The sequence below is a fragment of the Chiroxiphia lanceolata genome, chromosome 1 (assembly GCF_009829145.1).
Source record: "Chiroxiphia lanceolata isolate bChiLan1 chromosome 1, bChiLan1.pri, whole genome shotgun sequence".
NCBI lineage: Eukaryota > Metazoa > Chordata > Aves > Passeriformes > Pipridae > Chiroxiphia > Chiroxiphia lanceolata.
The window spans coordinates 141669356-141691479 of NC_045637.1; positions in this window are offsets into that span (position 1 = coordinate 141669356).

Consider the following 22124-nt stretch of genomic DNA (forward strand, 5'->3'; position numbering starts at 1 on the left):
TCCCAGACCAAACCGGAGTCCCTGGGGGAATGCTCATCTGTTCCCAGAATTATATTGTATCCCTGCTGTATCTAGTTTTCCCCAAACGTATATATAGCAGGATTCTTCATTCTCCTCTCGCAATGAACCCATTTGCTGTTTGGCCAGATTCAAAAATCACGTCCTTTATAACGCATTGTTATGGATAATATTTAAGGAGCCAAAACCATTTAGATATTTGCTCATAACCAGTCTGCCTTTGCAAAGGAAAGGTTTAGTCTGAAAATATACAGTGGATTTCCACCTTCTCTTCCCTGCAGCAATGCAGCCATGGGCAAGATAGAGTCCCTAATAAAGAGCAGGTAATCAAGTCATCCTTGCATGCATTCTCAAGCACTCTGTTATAGGCTTAGCTTTTCAAGGCAGATCCGTGGCTTGCTGCAAAAGGAATTCTATATCCCACAAGAGGATGCAGAGAGGCCCTCAGAAAGAACAGGTAATCTGAAATGAAAGTCATACTGACCCTTTAACTAGCAGTGGCATCGCCACACAGCTTGCTATAAATGAAGACTGACAAATTGTCTTAGCAGGATACAGGCTTTCAATTTGCTGTGGTCTCACATCTTAGCAATTCCAAGCTACAAGGATGACACATGCAATTCACATCTGTTATGGATGGACCTGTCCAAGGCAGGTGTGGGTTCAGCTGGAGAAGGGGAAGAAATGGGGGCTTCTGATTTTACTGTTCACCGGCAATACAAGTCTTGCACATTCCTTCTCCTGCTCAGGGGAAAGACCAGGAAAGGGTTTGGGAAGCTGAGAGCATTGAGATGTTATAATTAGCATGAGTTCTTTTGCCAGACATTCAAATTCTAGAAAGTGAGCCCCTCCATGTCCACTTGGAAAAGTTTGCAAACTCTTTTCTGTTCTTCTCTTAGATTCAAGGGGGAAAGCAGGTCTGAAAGCTGCCAGTACTTCTTTATTGGAATCAGCTGTTCTAGCTGAATCAGAGCCCAGCCGTATAAACAAAGAGAGAAAAAGAAAAAGAGTTTTGTGAAGGCAAAACCAAAAATAGCTTGTTTGAAATATTCTTCTTTCCTTCTCTCTCTCTGCCCCCCTCAATTGACTCAACTTAATTAGGATCTATTTGCTCTCATAGACTTTAAAAAAAATAAAAAAAACACAAACAAGCCCAAGAACAAAAACAAAAAGAAAAAAACCCACCACCAACAAAAGTAGATATGTAAAAGAGTAAGAGATGTTTTGCAATACTGGGCTTTGGTTTACTGAGTTTTGTTTGCCAAGATAAGCCTCAAGAGAGACAGCACCTCATTTTCACAAATATCCCTGGAGACAGCAGGTGCTTTCTGAAATGTCCAAATTTGCATCTGGTGAGTTCAAATGGACAAATTAGTCAAAGCAGTACTTACCCACCAAATCAAATATCTAAGATGTTTTCCACTTATATTCCAGATTAGCAAATGTCATGGAAATGGACAACTGTCCAACTGCAATTACATTTGAAAGCATTGAATGTGAACTAAAATCTGTTCAAATTGAAGGAAAAATTCCCATGAATTATGCTTTATCTGTTTCACAGTAATATGGGATGTTTTCCTCAGTGTTTATGGGATATTTGAAGGTGTCTAACCAGAAATCTCCAAGATTAAGGGGCCAAGATGGAGATTTCTGGAACAATTTGCCAGACATTTGCATCCTTTTCTGGGAGGATGATAGCAATCTGCCCAAAGACGGGAATGTAAACAGACACTTAATGAAGATGTCTTGCATTGATATTCTCTCTGGTCTGTTCAGGATGCAGAAAATAAAGGTGGATTTGCTGGAAGAGATTGTACTGCAAACAAACAAGCACCCTGAATGCCGAAAAAGCAATTCTTCAAACATGTTTAGAAGTGAGACTGCTATTGTCCCTACCTGCCACGGAGAACCTGTGGACTCAGCAGTGGTGTAGCACACAATTGCATATGGGTGAAATGACCTCAAGAGGTTGTAGTCAAGGTGAGGCCACTTTATTTACTGAAGGGAGGACTACTTTCTTCACCACACAGTGTAAAATATGTAATTTCTTTTTCAACTTGCACCCTCTAATTGGGTGCAGAGCATCCTCTTGGATTTCTATATCCACCTTATTGTGTTTTACCATGTCAGCTGAATGAACTCTTTGCAAACATTTGCCCTGTTTTGGTTAGACTGGTGCCACCAGACGTCTTACAGGGTTGAAAAAGGGATGTTGCTAATTCAGGAACTGGGGACAGACCTGGCATCCCCACAAAATGTTGCACTTTGGCCAAAGCATTTCCTGTGCCTCAGCCTCCAACTTATCTCCTCAGCAAACATGACCCAGCACTGTCAGATTACAAGTCCTTATCTGCAGAGACTGGTGATTAACTGTGTTTTTACTCTCCTAAAAAAAAGTTATTTTGGGCTTTGGCAGGGTCAGCATCACATGGGCATTCTCTCAAAGAGACAGCCTATGTTTGCTCTCTCCAGTGCTTATGGTAGTAAATGGGTATGCTGGTTCTCATCGTTTGGACTCCTCCAGGAACCCTGGTGGGTATTGCTGTGATAAACAGTTGGACTCCGGATTACTGAAAACTCTGTTTTGGAGTTTTACGGCCTGGGGAAGTCAGGGGAAGGTTGAGAGGAGAAGGAGTGCACGAAACATAGCTGGCTCTTGGCATGCCTGCTGAAAACTTAGAAGTATGGAGGGACTTGGGTGTCTGCCTAAGCCAGATAACAAGTCTAGGAGAAGGGAGGAGAGTTTTGTATGCAGGTTTGGGCAACAGCTTGTATGTGAGGAGGAGACCAGTGGAAAAGAAAATAAGAATCCAAAGGAAGGTAAAGGAACATTTTCTCACATCTGATAGCAATAATCTAAGTGGTTCCAGCTGTTTGTGTGTTGGTGGGAAGGGGCATCTAATGGTTGTGCAGGATCAGGATGCTGAAAAGACTCCTGGCTGGCAGAGTTCTGGTTCCTGAGGATACACACACACTGTTTTTCCCAGTCTTATCCAAGTCAGGTGCATAATCTGCAGCAAAATATTAGTTGAGATGATGGCTTTGCAGTCTGTACCAGCTTCCTGTTTGAAAGTGGTGGTGGTGGCACCTTCAGCACTGAAATGATGTTTAGTATCTCTTATCCACCTCAGAACTCCTCTAAGTCCTTGCCCAAGGACTTCTGGCATCTACCTGGGGTGGAATAGGTTTGGCAAACTCCATGTCTTAAGGCCTGCTAGGCCTTTGCTTTTCTCCTAAGTGGTGAGTTTGAAAGTCTTTATAAGGTGCCCTGAAGGGATGGATTAAATACTCACAGTGATCAGGGAGGTAAAGACATAGGTGGGATCCCAGAGTCCCCATCACTAGAATGTCTGTGGAGATGAAAAATGTGCCTCTATGCCAGAATATGAAGTGGGAAATGAGAGTCTCTGGGACATCAGAGTGTTAGAGAACAGAAGGTGACCAGATAGGCCTGTCCTGAAAGAGTGCAGAGGAGTGGGTAAATTATTATGGAAATCATTAGGTGAATTAGAAGGGGATCAGGTATAATAACAATTACTACATTTTGAAGTGGTAAATTTGTTCCTGATCCAACTGGGACTAAGTTTTTTCCACCTTTTGTTTTTATTTCAGATCACTTCCTTTTAAATGGACCGTAAACAATTTCCTAGTCAGAGGCCTGAGAAAGCATCACCATATCAGACATGGTTACCAGGACCATGGAGGATAATGCTTACTAGAATTTGTCAATAAACAGAGGGAGGGGTTTCTTACTGGAAAGCTGTAGGTGATGAAAATCCTCTGCAGAAGGAGGCCTGGCCAGAGAAATGAGGTTAACCTTTTAGGCTTTTACTGTTTTTTGCTGTGCAGTTTTTCCATATAAGTAAGCTGATAATTTCAATGTTTAGACCACTTCACCTTGCAAAACAACATATTGAACACAAAGTTAAATGCTTGGCAGCAATACTGTGGTACTTAACCCGCAGCACTGATTCCTCACCCTGTATCTCAGGACACTCTCCCTGCTTCTGTGGGTTCAGTGGTTGTTGTGGTCTTGCCACAAAGCAGATCAATGAATTAATCTAGTTTGGTCCAACTCAGAAGTCGAGACTGGCGTTTTTTGTTGCCTTCCTGCCTCCCCCTCCCCCGAGTTATTTCGTTTGCTTAATTCAGTCTGTAGCACCGGTGGTAGTACTGGTCTAAGGGTTGGAGAAAGAATCCAGCCCCATGGAGTGTAATGGAGCCCCAGGGGAGAGCTAGTTGCTGTGATTCAGCTGAGCTCTGTTAACCGAGTCATAAACAGCTCTGCGGTCAGATGTATTCCACCTCTACAGTTTACGCTCCTTTCCTGATGTTTACCACTCTTTACTGGTTTAATTTTTTCAACACTAAGGGGCTTTAACTTCTGAGACCACACCTGGAGAAGGTTTTTCAGTGTTAAAGTGTCTTCAATGTAAAAGGAGCAGGTACAAAATTCTGCAGACTTTTGTTTCCAAGAAATGGGTACTATTATCCCTTCCCTTAGATTAAAGAGACCTTTAATACCGAAAACATTCTCTGCACACAGACACTAAACCAATCAGGGTGTAATGTTTAAAGGTGCTAATGGCCTGCCATTAAAGGTCAGTGATGTATACACATGCAGACCCTAATTAAAGAGACTGTGTAGGATAAGAGAGAGTCTTTTGTCTGACAATTAAAGCTCAGAGATTCCTTTGTATTGCAAAGTGGCACAAGGGGAGAGCTGATATTCAGGTCTCACCTTTGAAGGTCACGAGTTTCCAGCAGTTTTTAGGTGAGGGGCTTTTACAAGGGAACAGGAAGTTCCTGTCTAGGTCTTCGATTTAGTGTGAAACTTTAGAAGAGATAAGAAACCTCAGGCAGTTGCATTTTGGGCAAATCAGTGACGTCTGTGGTTTCTGTGAGTGACACTGCCATTTGTTAGCCCTCTTCACAATTCTCTCCTCCCCACAGAGGTGTGCTGGTGAATGCTTTATAATAAACTAATCATATCACAAAAATAGGTAACATAAGCTGAACTTTTACTATTGCCCAAAAGAACATAGTGATTTATGAAGTATGCTATCGTTTAGGAACAGCTACTATTGATCTACAAAGAAGTAGCAATATTAACACTACTGGAAGAAAAAAAAAAAGCACAAAACATTTCAATCTGTCTTTAGATGCAGCACAGGTTTTAGATGTAGCTTTAAGGTTTCCAGCTACTGTAGGCTGAGGGTAATTATCCTCATTTTAAAAGGTGGAAGGAAGAGGAGCTAATTTCTAACTTTTGAAGGTTTAGTGCAAAAAATGAGGTGCTTATGACTGTACACAAAACACATACAGACTGATTAAGTTTTAGACCCTTACAAGGAAAGGCTTCCTCACATGATCCATGAAACTTCCCACTTTTACTGGAAATGAGTGTGGAGCTGTGCAAAATGATTCTTTAGATAATATTTTGAGCTACTAATCAGAGAAAGGTGGATTAACATGGGAGATAAAATAATTTAATATTAGCACACATAAAAGAGGAAAAAAGGAAAAGCAAACTGAAAAGTATACAGTCTATGTGCTTTATCAGCAAATTGAGATTATGATAATCTGTTGTCACAAGAACACTTTTTAGCAAATCTGTTTGCTATCCTAATTTGATCAACTCAACATAAAGTGTAATATTCTGAGGGTTTTCTTTTGAAGAGTTTTATGTTGTTCACTTGTCATAAAATTTCTTTTAAAAGCCTATCCAAAATTAAAACCACTATATTAAAGATGTCAAGCAATCCAGGTTCAAAGCCTCTACTATCAGTTTGCAGAATAAGAATAGCAGAATAAGACAATAAAATATAAATGGAAACACCTAAATGAGAAAAAATGGTAAAAGTTTTGAAGGTAGAGCATGTCAGTAGATATCCTGAAGTGGGACATTCCACCTCTGATGTCGCTAAGCTGCTCAAACCTTCTGAAGGAAAGTAAACGCAGGCCTGATTTTCATATTTTAAGTCTGTCACCACCAACCATTGCTTATGGGTGATTTTTATTTATAAGTGGTTTTAAAAGCAAACCCACTCTGATAATGCTTAACTTAGAGCTGTCCTATAGTAGTATTTTGAACCTTCATGCTGATAGAAAGAGTGCTATTCAAAGAGCAATCTAGACTATAAAAGAATTGTCTACTATTGAAATACTGATTTCCTCTCCAATTTCTTCTCCCACCCTGTCCTATGGCCCTACTTTCTCCTTTACACTTTCTCTGTCCTTTTCCAGATGTGTCCCTGGGCTGCTTTCACTCACGGAGCCAACAGAAATCTAACTCTCTCCTAACCCTCTCCCCTCCCTTTCCTCACCCTCCTTGAATTAGTCTTCTGCCCAAGCAGTGAGGTAAGGGCTGTCCAAATGTGTCCCATAGCTAGCCCTAAACAGGACACAGTGTTTCGCATCTGGCAAGGGTGGAGTAGAGCAGGAGTCTACCATTTTTGGTAGCAGTGAATCTTACCTCATACTACAGGACTATCTAGAAATTTAATGTTAAGAAATTCATGCCACTAACTTCTTGCAAGGTAATACAATATATATAAATTTTGATTCTATGTTTCTCACCATTTTGAACTTCAGCATCCCCTTTTCCTCCCTCTTCCCCACTTGGTGACCACTGGCTGAATAATCCCTTCCATGTGAACTTCACACAGGGTCACCCTGTCTTCTGGGGGACAGAGGCAAAGCAAAATGTGAAGCTGGACAAGGCAGAAATTTGACACTGCTCTTCTTCAAGGACTGATCTGATGGCAGCCTGTGCCATTCCTATGGCAAAACCCAGGCCTCAGTAGACTGACATACTATACCTGAGCTGCCAGACCAAAATTCAGTTAGCGGTTAAGTATATGATTTATAAATCAACATAAAAACCACATATCATGAGAGAAAATGAAATTGAACCGAACATTTCCTAAGCAGAAACTACGTGGAGTTAGAAAGCTGGGGAGCAGTGACAGCTGCAGCAAGGGGGAAGCAGTTCTCCTAGTGAAGATTTCTTTGGTATTAGCTCTTCTTTCTCCCTTCCCAGAGGTGGAGGAGCTAACAGCTACTTGAGAAGAATTGCTAAAAGGAGGGGGGTAGTGTTCTGCTTTGCCTGTGATGTTCCCATCTGTAGGAAATGATGGACCCTAATTATGCAGATTTCCTTAGTGAATCATCTCTCTCCACTTTCTCTTACAGGAAATAATAGAAGGTAACGGTGTTCATTAAGTATGTTGGGTTGCTATCCTCGGAGACCAAAATCTCCCCGGAACGGCTCGTGTGGTATATACAGTGCAAGCTCTCCACATTAGCATGCTTCAGCCCTCCACAATTCACTCTGGATAGCCACAGGAGAAAAGAGTAATTCAGCTCATGGAAGTGCACACATATTATTCCAGGAAACCCCCATCTGCCCTTGGGGAAAAGAAAAACCACCATGAAACTGCCCACATGATGTAGCCCCTTGGCCTGAGTTGAAACTCCCTGAGCTCAAGGGACTCCAATCTGCATCATTTCCCCTCAGAACAGCTACCTCTGTGTGTCTCTGTGTGTGTGTTTGTGTAAGTGCAGGTCCCTTGTGATGGTTCCCCTCACATTGTGCCAGGTGGTTTCTTGTCCTAGGATACTTCTCTCCAGCTGGGTAGAACTATGGGAGCACTTTTCCATTGAGGACAAACAGCATTCACTCTTGGCCCTGATCTGTCTTTTACTCCACCCATCTGTCCTGGTACCTTGGGCCCCTGCTCTTTGCACTCCTACAGATCTGAGCAGGTAAAGGAAACTGAAATGGCCAGGAAGGGGAAGGAGAAATCTCAGCAATGTGAGGGATGACGGTGCAAGGGACTTAGCGGTGCAAACCCTGGGCATTGCTCAAGATCATGGTAAAGCTTGTTGCTAGTGGGCCGGAGGGGAGATAGGCTGCCTCTCCTACCTTCTCACACATCTTCCTGACCTCTTCTTTCAGGCCTGTGAAACCATTTCTCGTACCATCCTGATTGCTAAGTAGTGCCAATTAGCAATGGCTCTTTTTTGGCATTGACCAACACAGCTGAGTCACTGCCAGGTTTGGGTGCAGAGGCATCAGATGAGTTGTAGGGAGTCACTGGATGTCAATACCTGAATTGCTTGGTCTCTAAAAGTGGACCTCTGGAGTACACTGTTATATACCCTCCTGCTTTTCTGTCTTTTGACTCAAGAGAAGTGACAGTGGTGACATTTGGGATCAAATTCAAGGTTGAGGTTGTGGCATGTTAAGGGGAGGGCAGCAGTATGCTGAGAGTTCAGTCTTGCATGAAACACAAAGTTTCTATTCAGAATCATGGATTTAAAACCTTGGTATGTTTTTGATCTCATAAATATTGGCGCAGCTTACTTACAATATCTAGAGAGAACGTCTGGAATTCAGATTGTTTTATGTAGTGTTTAATATAGTTGAGGTAGATGTGAAGCACTATAGGACACCATAATTTTCCACATGGAGTATTGTTCCAGGATGCTTCTGAAATGCTCTGGCTCCATCAGCATCATACTATACTTGTTAAATAAAAAGCATTAAATAGAAACAGGTGATCGCCCAGTGAGGGCAGGATCAGATGGTACTTTGCATTTTGACACAACGTCCAAAAAAGTATATCCTGTTTGAGTGCTGCAAAGACTGTTAGAGTACAAGTGTTTGTTATTCAAGTGAGGCTGGCATTAATGCCCAAAGTCAGTGTTATCCATTCCAGGTTGCGGGACTGCGTAGTGAACAGATGTGCCAGTGCATATGCACAATCCTTATGTGAAAATACAAACCACTTGTATTTTGTTAGAGCAAGGCTCTGGTATTGGCATTCTCCCCTTGCCTTAGACAGACAGTATTTCTAGATTAAAAGACATCTGCAAACCGTTTTTGTGGTAGTAGGGCAGGAAACATTTTATAGGCATTACATGACCGTACAGTATGAATATTCAAGCTACATTTTATTAAAGTACATAACTCCTCTGACATAACTGGGTTATTTCTTACTCTAAATTTAGCATACAGCAACATTTATTTGCTTAATAAGGAGCAATATTTACTTTAAGGTTCCCATGATATTTACTTTGGGACCCAAATCAGTTTCTGATTACTTCAGTGGCGATTGGGTCAAATTCTTCCTTATTTTTGTGAAAAAGAGATAGGACGTCTCTCAACATTTTTCCTTTCCAACTTAGAGAACATATATCAAAAGCAGATGTCCAAAAAGTACTGCAGAAAGACTAAATGAGGAGGAGGTAACCAGAAGAGTAGATACTTTTATAATCACTATATAGAGTTCATAGCTGGTTTTCCATACTGAGCTTATTATGAGGGAGTTCCCAGAAGATAGAAACCAATTAACTCTTTATTTTGTCAGTGATCATTCTAGGTGTTCTTTAATGAGCATTATTCTTGCTAAATTATGAATGAGCTTTATAGTAAGACAAATGCCATTATCAGAGTTATTTATTCATGGGCTGTCATCTGTAACATCCCCATACTAGTTTTTCTCAAAGTTTAGTATCGATCATTTGCTTTAATCAGATGCATCAGGGGACACTCAAAGAATCAGTAACTGCAGCTTTGAATATCAGCATCTTTCTCTGGATCTTTGCTAGATCTAACTGAGAACTGAGGCCATGTCAAGCATTAGGTAGCAAGGGCAGTAAATGGGAGCATACTCTCCTTAAATTAGGGTAAGTGTCTGTGCGTCCCCCAAACTTTAACTTGACTGATGATTGATCACTGTGCTGACGCATGCCCATTACTCTGTTTTTCCACTGGAGTCTGAGATCCCTCAGGGCTCCGCAGGGACTGTGCCCTGAAGAATTACTGGGAGTGCAAAAGGGTCTTGCTCACTCTAATGGTATTGACTGCTGCTTGCTCTGTCTCGCCAGGTAAAATCTTCTAAGATGCTAGTAAATATTCTCTGCTCCATGGTAGCTAGGAGGTTCGAAACAGTCTAAAATCAGCATTACATTCTATGAGGCAATTTAAAATGATACAATGCCTATTACTGTTTATACTGCTTACAGAGCAGACAGGAGAAAAACATGGTGTCAGCATCTGGCCTGTCTCAGTGAGTGCTTGCTTCTGCATCGATCTACATGTGTCAGAGACTGCCTTATTTTCACTCTTTATTTCTTTACTTGAAGATTCAGCTTTACCAGATACTAAATTCAGGCACATGCAGTAAGAATCTACCCTTCTTTATCTTTCTTTTTTGATGTACATGGTGTCCCTGAAACACTCTGGTTAGCAGGCACCTTCACTTTAGACATGAGAAAGTCAAAGTCTGGATCTGTGTTAGTCACTGTAGATGTTTTCCAAACTCAGTGAGGAGAAACGGGTATCTCTAGGTGTCAATTTTTCTAAGAAGGGCATGTAAGAGGCAGAAGACAGGCTTAGACAGTGAGATTATTTTTACACCACTAAACTGAGCCAGGCTATCACAGAGCCCTGTGCACCGGTGCATGACCATCCATATGGTCAAATTGCGAGCACCATCAGCAGCAGCCCAGCACTCTCCCAGACAGTGCCCACACACAGTTCAGGGCTCAGCATGGGCCTGACACATCTTCAATAAGCGTGTTAAATGCGGTCAGTCTGCTTTACAGGCTAAGGAGTTTAATCATGTGGATGTAAAAAAGTTAGCCCAGAGTTGGAGAATGGGTCCAGTCCCAGTGGATTTTCTAATTTTCTAATACAGTGTGAATCTTTAGAAGTCTGTAGCCAAAGATGAACTGAATCCTGTGCTAACTGTAGTTTTCAGTGTTTTGAAGGACGCTAGAGCATACCTATGATACAGTGGGAGAACAAGTGACTTCCTCTCAGAGCAGCATAAAGCAACCCTAAAACTCTGCAACATGGCCTTAGGAAGCAGATTTACTATGTTGGAATCAGATCAATAAACTGATGGGAAGTTATCCTTTGAGGATAATTCTGTTTTCATTTACCAGAGCACAGATCTAGAGCAATTTCACTGAGATATAAGGAGTTACCCTGGTGTAAAAATCAGGCCTACTGACTCTGGGGTTTGATCCTTACACCAAAAAATGTCTTTGAGACTCAGGAAATCTTGTTGACAAATTTTAAATTCAGATCTATACTTGGATCTTATTTGTAAAATAGGACATTTCTGTTTTCCACATAGACCACTTGACTTGTCCAAAATATGAAAAAAACCCTGTGTTCATTTCTATTTATATTTATTACAAGGAAAATTAGCCCTGTATAAATAACCTATACATGGTACTTTTGTAAATATCTTCTACTGTAGCTATTAAAGGTTTCAACATATTTTAAAATCATGGTTTATCACAGCTCGTTATATTTCAGTACAGCTTGACCTCCTTATCTTCCTGCTGGAAAAGATAGTAAGAGACAGAGTGTACATACTCCTTTTAAAATGAGATGCACAATTCCCTCTTTCCCTCCCCACTAACACACTTTTTTGAATTCCAAAGTCCCATCATTTTGCGCAGATCCATCTGCTTCTATTTTGAGGCAACTATTCCTCTGGCTCTGGAGTGCTGGGTAGCACTCCTGTTAAAGTCTGTCACTGTCTCTGGTTAATCAGCTGGAGAAGCTGCTGCTGCTATCTCTGCAGCACTCGGTGCCCATGACAGCCTGGGGAACAAGAGGGTTGGAAAAGAACCTGTTTCTCCCACATGCTAGTAGAGAACAGATCATTTGAGTGCCAGCATTTTTTTTTTTCCCCACTCCAGTATATTTTGTTCTGTAGCTGTCTTGGTAGAGATGCACAGGACTTTAAGGTACAGCAATAAAAATGCATCATGTATTAATTTTAAATAATTTAAACTTAAAAATGCCCAAGGTAAACCTAACAACAGTATAGTGGCAGAGGTATTTAGGAGACAGGCTGTGTAGTTAATCAGAATAGTAACTTTTCTGGTTAAATGAAGGCATATTTTAAAAATACTTTTGTGTACATTTTGTGTGCATACATGTAGAAATTCTACCAAAACAAAAGTAAAGTTTTGACTTGGATAAAGCATTTGACTCTTCAGCCTTTCTAGTGAAAGAAAAACATATTTGGGAAAGAAGACCAAACTTCACTGTGAGTCACAGGCAACAAGTCCAAGTGCAGAGGGCACAGGTCGGATGAGACTGCTGCTGCCGTCAGCTCTCTGCCAGGCTGCCCTGCACGGATAGCTGCTCCTTTTTGGAGTCAGCTGCCTGTCCACAGCACAGTGGAGCCCATGGTCAGGAGGAAGCTGTCTCCAGTTCCAGTTTGCTTAGCAGGCCTGTAGTGTCGAGCCCTGATTTACAAAGAGCAACTGTCCATGCACTTGAGGTGCAGCAGGCTGCCAAAGGCAGTAACCTCAGCCAGAGTTTTGTTCTTAATTTTTTTCATTCATACAAACCTCCCTTACATGGATTCCACCTGGGTTCAGGAGCAGATATATTTAATCTGAAATTGCACTCTCTGGTGCACATCCACAATTTTTAGTGTCTCCATTCTAAACATGTCACTTATAGGCATCTAAACCACTTAAAAACAGGTTTACAGTTCTAAAGTAGGTACACACTGTGGAAAATGTCACCCACTTTCTTCAGCTTTGCCTTTTAAAATTTGACATGAACAGAGCCTTTTACCTCATCAAACTCAAAATGGAAGCCCTACATTTTCATAAAAAGGAATTTTCTCTTTTTCAGTGGTCATTTTTTATTGATTTGTTTGCTGGATACACAGCAAACTTGTTCTGTTTATTTCATTTTCTGCTTCCTGGGCTTTGTCAGGGCTTAGAATACTTTTCTTGTATAGTGAAGATAGCGTTTGATGAATCAAATGTTTGACAATATTTTCTTGCTTGTCAGAAAAGGCATTCAGAGAACTGTTTTTATAAAACTAAATCTGTACATTTTTCAGCAGTAGCTGAACTTTTCTTTGTAACCTACATATGATGGTTCTGCCTTCCTTCCTGCATTCTAATCTCTGGGCATATACAGTGGTGAAATGTCATGTATGCCATTTACACCTTTATTCTAAACGAGCTGCAGAAAACAGCCTTATCACCCTAGTGTCATTTTCCTATGAGAGCTTGAAATGCAATGTGTTAATTGCCAGCTATTACTTATTTATGATTATTGCACCACATCTGCTTTTTTTGTGATTCTGAAATCATGTTCTGGACCATTAATGTTATTATTGCTCCTACTGTTATTTACTGTTCTTATAAATGGTGTAAATTATACTTTTCAACTAAAATTAAGACTCTTTTCTAGTTTTGATATATTTAGGCAGTGCTGAATGAAATAATGCCAATAATAATTTTAAGACACACACCCCCCAAAACACAGAAAGACTGCTGATGTGAAGTTGGATCAGAGAATGGTTAGGGGAAAATTGTAAAGATATAAAGGGATTTATGCAGGACTTTTTACTTGCATCAGTGAGAGTTCCACCAATAAATCCCTTGGGACAAATGTGAGCCTACATCCTTCAATGCTAGTAGAACAGACTTTATCTTCAGCAATCATTTTATTTCCACACTTTAATGTTCCCATTCTATAGTGCAGCTCTCTATGATTTTTCTAAAAGATTTTTTATCAGTCTTGATCAAGTGTGTTAGCTGATAAATGGTTGAGAGGCACAGACTACAAGGAAGGATGCAGTGAGTCATGCTGTCTCCTAGAAACCAGACAGCAAATAGCTTTCAACAACTATTTCAGCCTTCTCAAGTGCTCTCCACTCCTGTACTCTCTCAAGATCTAATATAGACTTCCACACTACCTGTATGTTCACCTGCCCAGGAAAATTTGGGAAGCAACTGTAATGAAAAAAAGTTGGAGTCCTTCAGTACCCACCCAGAGGAATGAGACCTGTGGTAAAAGAAGGCAAGAGAATGGTGACAAAATAGGTGGGTGAGGGAACTATTTCCTCAACAGTTTAGCCAAGTCTAATTGTGGGCTTTCTCCAAAAGCAGCAGTTCAGCTTTTCCACCATGCTCTGACCCCACAGTCTCTTCCCTCAGGACTAGCTGTCATATCATCAACCATATGAATAAGTTGATTTGTCTGAAAAACACAGAGGAAAAAAAGAGATTAGTTTTCTAGGTTGTGAGACTATGCAATTGCTACTGCCAGCACAAGAGATGCTTCAAGAACATAAGGCAGGAAGCATGGGAGGAAGACTGCTTTAGGCTGCAGTGCGGTCAAAGATTGTTCGCTGAGAAACTACACTCTCAAATTTTTAATTTTACTAAGCAGATAATGTGAGCCTAGAGGGGGCCTGGGATAACAGTTGAGAGCAGCATTGCTGCAAGAGCAAATCCAGACTTCCTGCTGCCCCCATGTGCTGCCCTGGTGCAGAGGTATTGCACATGATGTAGGATGGAATACAGAGTTTTGTGGACTGACTCTGGTGAGATCCATCACGTAGTGAACAGTCAGGGTCTGCTCAGTGACACTCAGTTATTGCCCTAAGACATGAACTGGGGAAGGTGCGCAGGCTGTGGGTGTGCAAAGGCTCAATAGGCCTGAGTCTGGAAAAGAGATTAAATCTCATTGAAATGTCACTCCCAAAAGCACTTGTGTGTACTTCTCCAGTTGCTTGTCCACACAAAATGAGACTTCCTCCTAGAACTCCACTGAGATCAACTGGGATTTTTATTGCCATTTAGTAGGTAGAAAAACTAAGAAAAAAACCATAAATAATTTGCCTAAAAATGGAGTAAAACTTCATAAGAACTAATGTTACTGGATTGAAGAGGCTGAGACCCTCATTTCTGTGGCCTTATGATCTGGCCATATCTCTCTAGATCCTGTAGCAATAGTTTCTATGGCAATGACCTACAAGAAAAAAGTTATATTTGCATATGCCTTTACTGATCTTGCATTTCCTTTAAATTCTATTCTAATAGATTAGCAATAAAGGATAAACATTGGAAGACCCCTGTGTGGAAATTATGAAGAGCACCAAATCCCTTCTCCTTTTCTGGCTGCAGCACTCCTGTGAGCCCCAGCATCAGCTCCAAAGCTGCAGTGACTCTCAGGGTTCCCAGTCAGCCATAGCATGGGCACACTGAGCATCTTGAGGTTCTCTCCTCCCTCTTACTGAAGCAACTGTAAGGTGCTCAATACCACTGACATCTGTCTGTGACTACTGGGTCCCTGAGCTGCTCAGATGTTAAGAACCTTGCTCAGACAGAGTGTCTCCTGCAGCTGTTCCCATAGGGGATCTTCTCATAAGTATCCACAGTGATATGGCCAAAATCTTGTGGCATGTTCTTCAAAGATGAAATCATGAAAATAAAGTTATTAAATGGGCATATGACAGAGTCTGAATCGAACTTTCATTGTATAAACTCATTTTATACCTGTATTAGATTATTGCTAGTTTACCCTGTCTGGTAAGAAAGCGTTTGACACTGTCATCACAAGAGATATTTTTCTATCTTTTGCCTAAGAACTTATTTTAAAAGTCTATGTGCTTTGCATTCCTATAAAGCTTTATTTTTTTTTTTTTGGTGGGGGGGAGCAGAGGCAGGGGTAGAGGGAGGGGATGGTGAATGCGAAGGGAGTCTTCATTAGGTTCTTGACACTGCCGATGAGGTTACTAAGACACAGCAATCTGGCATCTGACCTCATGTTTCCAGGACGTGGGTAAGCCAGATCTTGAATGGTCTGGGAGGATGATCTATTCATCTTCCCCAAGGATGTTTTGTTTCTCACGGAACCAATCTCTTCTTTCTGTTTGCTCTTACTTTGAGGTCGTAATCCCCTGTTTGTGATACCAGCAGGATTCCCACAGCAACAGATTATGATGTCACAAGGAGAGATTTATGAAGCCATAGGACAGAGAAGCAGGAAGAAGGGCTCTGTTGTGATAGGGTCCTATCTGCAAACTCTTTTTGTAGTAATTACACAAGTGGGAGGAAACTCATGTCCCAGAAGTTATATTTTAACCCTCTAAGTGGCTGGTTATCAAGGTGTGACTAAGCATGGATATTCAACAGCAGGTTTTCTGCTTTAGAGCCCATTCATAAATCCTAACTGAATACACTAAAATCCTTTGAGGCAATTTCAAAATGTCACAAACAAAATGAGGAGAATGCATTGGCATGGAAAACAGCTATATGAAGTGTCTCTGTAAAATGAGAAAGAGACACTGGGAGCCACAGAAGGCTGCTCAAGGGATAACCTGAGCAGTGACTGTGCTGGAGGTAGCACCATCCCTTTTACAGCCTCATGGCAAGAAGAGAAGTACAGAGTTTCCACTTCAGAAAAAACATTTCTTCTCCATGAATACTCCTTTGTCTCTGTCTCAGCTGAGTTGCCTCACTTTGGGCACTACCAGTGCCCACTGCAGATACATTCATGAGACAAAGATTATGACAGAGCTCTGCAGGATTTTCTCCACCAGCCAGTGAACTATAGAGCTTCAGGTCTTGTGAGCAGTCAGCCACATACTGTGGTGTAGGGCTCAGCTGAGAAGTTCATCCTGCCTAGTCACCTGTCCCACCCTTGTTCTGAACAGAGACGATGGCAGATTCATCTGTCCTGCTGGGTCTACCTAGCACCTGGCTCACAGAACAGAGGAGTGGCTTTGGAGCGTTGTGTAGATGGAAGAGATCTGTTTGCCTATGAACATTTTGAGAACTGAGTGTATGGGATTTGCTCTCAGTGTGTGACCCTTGCCTGTTCTATGGAATTCTCCCTAACTTGTCCTTATTTGACCTTACCTCAAAGTGACCAGAATATTGCTTTGAGTCTGACTTGCACAGTGACCGGCATTTGATCTGGTATTTTACTGAGATGTAACCAAACGTGGCTTGACGATGCAATTCTTCAGCAATGGCACTTGTGCTCTTTTAGTGTGTATTATTCCAAGTTCTGGACCTCAGCTTTCCCCGTGGTTTAGCTTTAGGTTTAATTCAAACCAGAAGGAGCATGATTTCTGGATCAAATTCAGGTGCCATAAAGAATAGCTGAATTTCCACAAGGACATCTGAAATACAAAATTGGCTTTATCTTGCATATGAGATTTCTACCAGGCCAATATAACCGAAACCTCCTCTGATTTAAAAAATGTCAAAGAAAGTCTATTTTCCTTCCAGATTTTTTTCAAGACAAAATCAAATTCCTTATAAAAATCACATTGAAAACTGTAAGTTGATGTGAAGCCATCCAATGGTTGGAAACTCATTTCTGATTTTTCCCATGGTCACAAACCATATGGGAACAAATAAAAAGGTGTCTTGTAGTCATACAAGTCACACAAAGTGTGCACTTATGAAAGCAGTGGTTTTTTTCTGCAACAGATATAGGGTGCATTTTTGCACTGACTCGAGTGAGTGCTGTCACTAAGAGGTCCCACTATCCATATGAATCTGCTGTTCATCACTTCTCTTTCTATAAGGCTGGCAAAACCATTCATGTGAACTCACATATGAACTTAATCAGAGAAATCATAAAATAGTAGAATCACTTCAGTTAGACTTCTGTAAGGCCTTAGCTCAGTCCCACAAAACATCCTTATCTCCAAATTGGAGAGACATGGATATGAAGGGTGGACGATTTGGTAGATGAGGAATTGGCTGGATGTATGCAGTCGAAGAGTTGTGGTTAATGGCTCTATGTCCAGCTGGAGGCCAGTGACTGAGTGGTGTCCCCCAGGAGTCTGCCTTGGGACCAGTGCTCTTTTTTTCCCTAATATCTAACCTAAACCACCCTGAAGCAGCTTCATGCCATTCCATAAGGTTCTGTCACTGGTCACAAGAGTGACAGGAGAAGAGGTCAGTGTCTGCCCCTCTGCCTTCCCTCGTGAGGAAGCTGTAGACTGTGATGAGGTCTCCCTTCAGTCTCTTCTTAGGCTGAACAAATCAAGTGACCTCAGCCACTAGTCATTTGGCTTCCCCTTTAGACCCTTCACCATCTTTGTAACACTCTTCTGTGTGCTTTCTAGTAGCTTTATATCTTTCTTATATTTTAGAACCCAAAACTGTACAGAGTGATTGAGGTGAGGCCACACCAGTGCAGAGTGGGAGATTCTCCTCATACTGTTGCTTGTACAAGTCATATAACTATAAAATTAAAATTTACCCAGAATGTTTTACAGGTTTGTCTCAAAATAATAATCCCAGAACCATCTAAGTCTTGGTTTCAGCCTCAGATCTTTTCTCCATATCCATTCCAGTTTGGACACGATCTGAACAACCATCATTCAGCCTCATGTCAGCCTTTGACCTTCACACACATAGAATAAATCCAGGTAGCAGAGCAGAGGGTTTGGTGACTGCTGCTAGACTTCCAAGAGAACTCTGATTATGATACTTGATTTACTGCTTCTTGTTGGAATCGGATATACATTCTGATTATGAACAAGCACTAAACAGCTGTGGCACTAAAAGAGATGGGCAGACACAGCAGGCAGAGCCAACACATGGTGCTTGATGTAATTCCCTGAGATTGCTATTGATATATAGTGTCATTTACTTTAAGAAGGTCATTCTAAACAAAACTATTTTAAAAATTGTACAGAATTAAGGAACAATCATAATGATATTTTTGGAGTTCCTCATTTCTTGGAAGACAAGCTGTCATGCTGTTTTAAATTCATTACAAACACATCCAGTAAGTAAATAAAAAAATCCCCCCTTAAAGAATATATTAATTTGTGCTCAAATTTACGAAGTTTGTGAATTTTTACTTTGCTTATTTAAAACTTGTCCAACATTTATGAACTACTGCATTCTCAGTCTCAGGGAAAAACATACACAAGTGTTAAAAATGGTTAGTCTCTAAGTATTTTGAATGCCAAATGGGAAATGAATAATGAAACAAAGAAAGTGTGTTTCTTGAACATGACTTATATTAGGCTTACACCCACACTTTCCTTAAATAACTCTTATAGTGGAACTCTATCTATTTACTTTGTATATCTTTCAGCCCACACTAGTGATTCTTAGGACCCGTAAAGTCCTACCATTTGAAGATGTGAAGTGACTTAACAAATATGATCAGATCATAATGAGTAGGTAGCTTTCATGATCTCCATTTCAGACACATGGGTTCTGAGGCACAGATATTTTAAGTGACATTCCCAAGGACACAGAAGAAGACAGTGAGAGAGATGAGAAGCCTGCAATTCCTGACCTCTCTGTCCTGCTCACTAATCACAAAACTGCATGTCTTCTGCATACCTCACAGATTTTTCCATTGCTGCTGAGGAATGGACTGTTCAGATTCATCTGTGTGCTTGGTTCTTTCATCAAAATTCCCTGTGCAGCAAGTATAACCTAACAAAGTTTTTGAGGGGAAAAGTGAAAGGCCAGAATTGAATTTCTGCCACTTTAAGCCTTAGGAAATTCAAGAGCATGTTCCTGCTGGGTGGGTCTCTGACAGGTAATTGTCACAGCAGCAGGTCTCCTTCTCTTTTGCAACAGCCCAGGGCATGCACCTGGGAAAAGTAAAGATCTGTTATGTCTGAGGGTCCTGGGCACTAGTACTAATTTTCTTGGTGGGCCCAGATATCAGCTAGACTGTGTGCACTCCAGTGATTACAGAAGTGCCAGAGCCGATGTATGTTTTGACAAGTCACCAAGGATATGGCCCCCTGGGACTCAGTTCATAAAATGTACAAAGTCCTCTCCATCCCCTGTTCAACACAAGCAGTCAGATCATGTAATACTTTCAATAAAGTTAAAACCTTTTTAAAACTCCTTATCCTTTTTTTGTCTGGCTAAAAAGCTGATCCAGAACCTCATAACTTTAATAGTTCTCTTTAATTTCTTCATTACAATTACTGCATTAATTTAAAGCATTGTGAAAATGCTCTAGCTAATTTTGAACAAGGAGTCTTTGAAACAATCTGACTGGGCAATGATGCTCAGCAAGGGATCTCTTAGTTTGCTTTTCCTAATATCTAACCCCAACCTCCCGTGACACAGCTTCATACCATTCCCTCGGGTCCTTTCACTGGTTACTGGAGAGAAAAGATCAGTGCCTGCTTTCCCTGATGAGGAATCTCCACTGACCTCCCATTAATGGCTGGAGCTCACCAAATGAGGTTTTATCACATATTCTAGATTAATTTAATCTGAAAGTAATCCATCTGATGCCCTCTAAAACCATTTTGCAAGGTGAAGCAATCAGATCTGGAGATCTGCTTCAAAATCTATCTGAATCCAAATACTGATGTAAACGCACCTCCTGCTTTCTTAGGCTAAACAGGTCACATGCATCTGTGTGTGGATACAGACAAAAAAAGATCACCCTTCCCATGCTCTGCACAGGACAGATGAGACTCATCTGTGGTGTGGAAGTGGAGTGCTGTGATGTGACTATTATACTCTAAGGAGAGCTTAAGTCTCTCTATCCTCTCACTTCATCTTGTTCTCCGTCTCTTCTAAAATGAAATCTATTCTCCATGCCAAACTGGGAGTAATTTTCCTGGCCTGTGCCAATTTTAATATGTCTTTTTGGAACAGGGATAAACAGAACTGGACATACTACTCCAGATGAGGCTAGTGTTTGGAGCTTGTCATTTAGATTCTGCAAATGCTGGTAGACATCACTACATCAGGTATAGGCAGTTCCCATTTCAAGGCTATTGCAGCAATTGTGAAAGAGAGAAATTTAGCCATCAGCTACAAATAAGGTGGGCAGGCACAGCAGACCCAGAATAAAAGAATTACGCGTTCTGTGCCACGGCTCACCAGCCTGCTCTGAGCAGCACCCAGGCAGGATTGTATATATAGTTAGAACTGATCCATAGTCAAGACTATATAAAATAGCCAGGATATACTTTCTATGAGCTATAACTATTCATCTGAGAAAAGTTAGAGGGAAATCTGCTGGGAAAATGTGTGTATCTGATGTTATGTCCCCTAGAAGATATTACTAGGGCAGATTTTAGAACACTTTTCTCTCCTACTGCTCAGATCTCAACACTCCTGGAGTTCAAAGTGGGCCATTGACAGGCCACTTAGGACTCTGATGGAGTGATTAGGTTGATAAAAATGAATATTCTGGGGTTGCACATTTTCATCGAATTTCTGTTGTCTAAGGGACCCTCTATCCCTGTCCACATAACGCAGTACTTTGTATTTATACATCACAGGCAGAAAACTTAACTATCAGTAGGAGCAAATATGCCTAGTTGCAAGATAAAAGATGGAAAGGACAAAGAATAACGGAAAAACTTCTATTTTTGACAACTATACATCTTAAATACATAAAAGGCTTAAAAGTTGGAAGGCAGCAGACTCCCAAACACTTTGCAGTTGCTGTCACTGGGCTCTTCATGTCAGAAATATGATTCTGACTGACATTTGTGGGAGTAGCACTCACAGGAAGAATTGCACTGAACAGTAGTTTGGATTTGGCATATCTATATTGAACCATACAGCACACTATAGATATTCTCAATCTAGCTTCTCATCTGTTTTCAGAATAATGTTGTATCTTTGATAACTAGCCATGCTGAGGGGCAGAGTTATTTTATTAGGATCCTGTGCTATGTAAATGTGATTCTTCTGCCTCCAGGACCTAAACTGGGACGTCACTATCAGGGTGGTTTTGCTATGAGATGTAGTATTGCACTGGCAGGTATGTACTTGTCCTCAGCTGGTGATGCTGCAGAGAGTGAAAGGTTTTTCTGCACCACTTTCTCCATGTCTTATCTTCCCATTTCTTCTTTTAACATAAGGAGGACCTTCGGTATACAGATGGTTTTACCTAATTTTAAACTAACTCAAACACTTTGGGTTCAAAAGTTTAGCTTAAATGTTACTGGTTTCATGTTCTACCAGGATGAAACCAGGGTAGAAGGCTCAGAAAGAGTAATTTTCAATAAGAAAAAGAAAAGAAGAAAAGAAAAAAAGAAAGATGAGAAAGGATACTGCAGATTTATGGAAAAACTTTGAGATGCTTCTACAACTCCCTGAAGAGATTCTACCTGAGATTCTACAACTACCTGAAAGGAGGTTGTAGTGAGGTGGGAGTCAATCTCTTCTCCCAGGTAATAAGTGACAGGACAAGAGGTTATGCCAGGGGAGATTTAGGTTGGATATTAGGAAACAATTATTCTTTGAAAGGGTGGTCAGGCACTGGTACAGAGTGCCCAGGGAAGTGGTGGAATCAC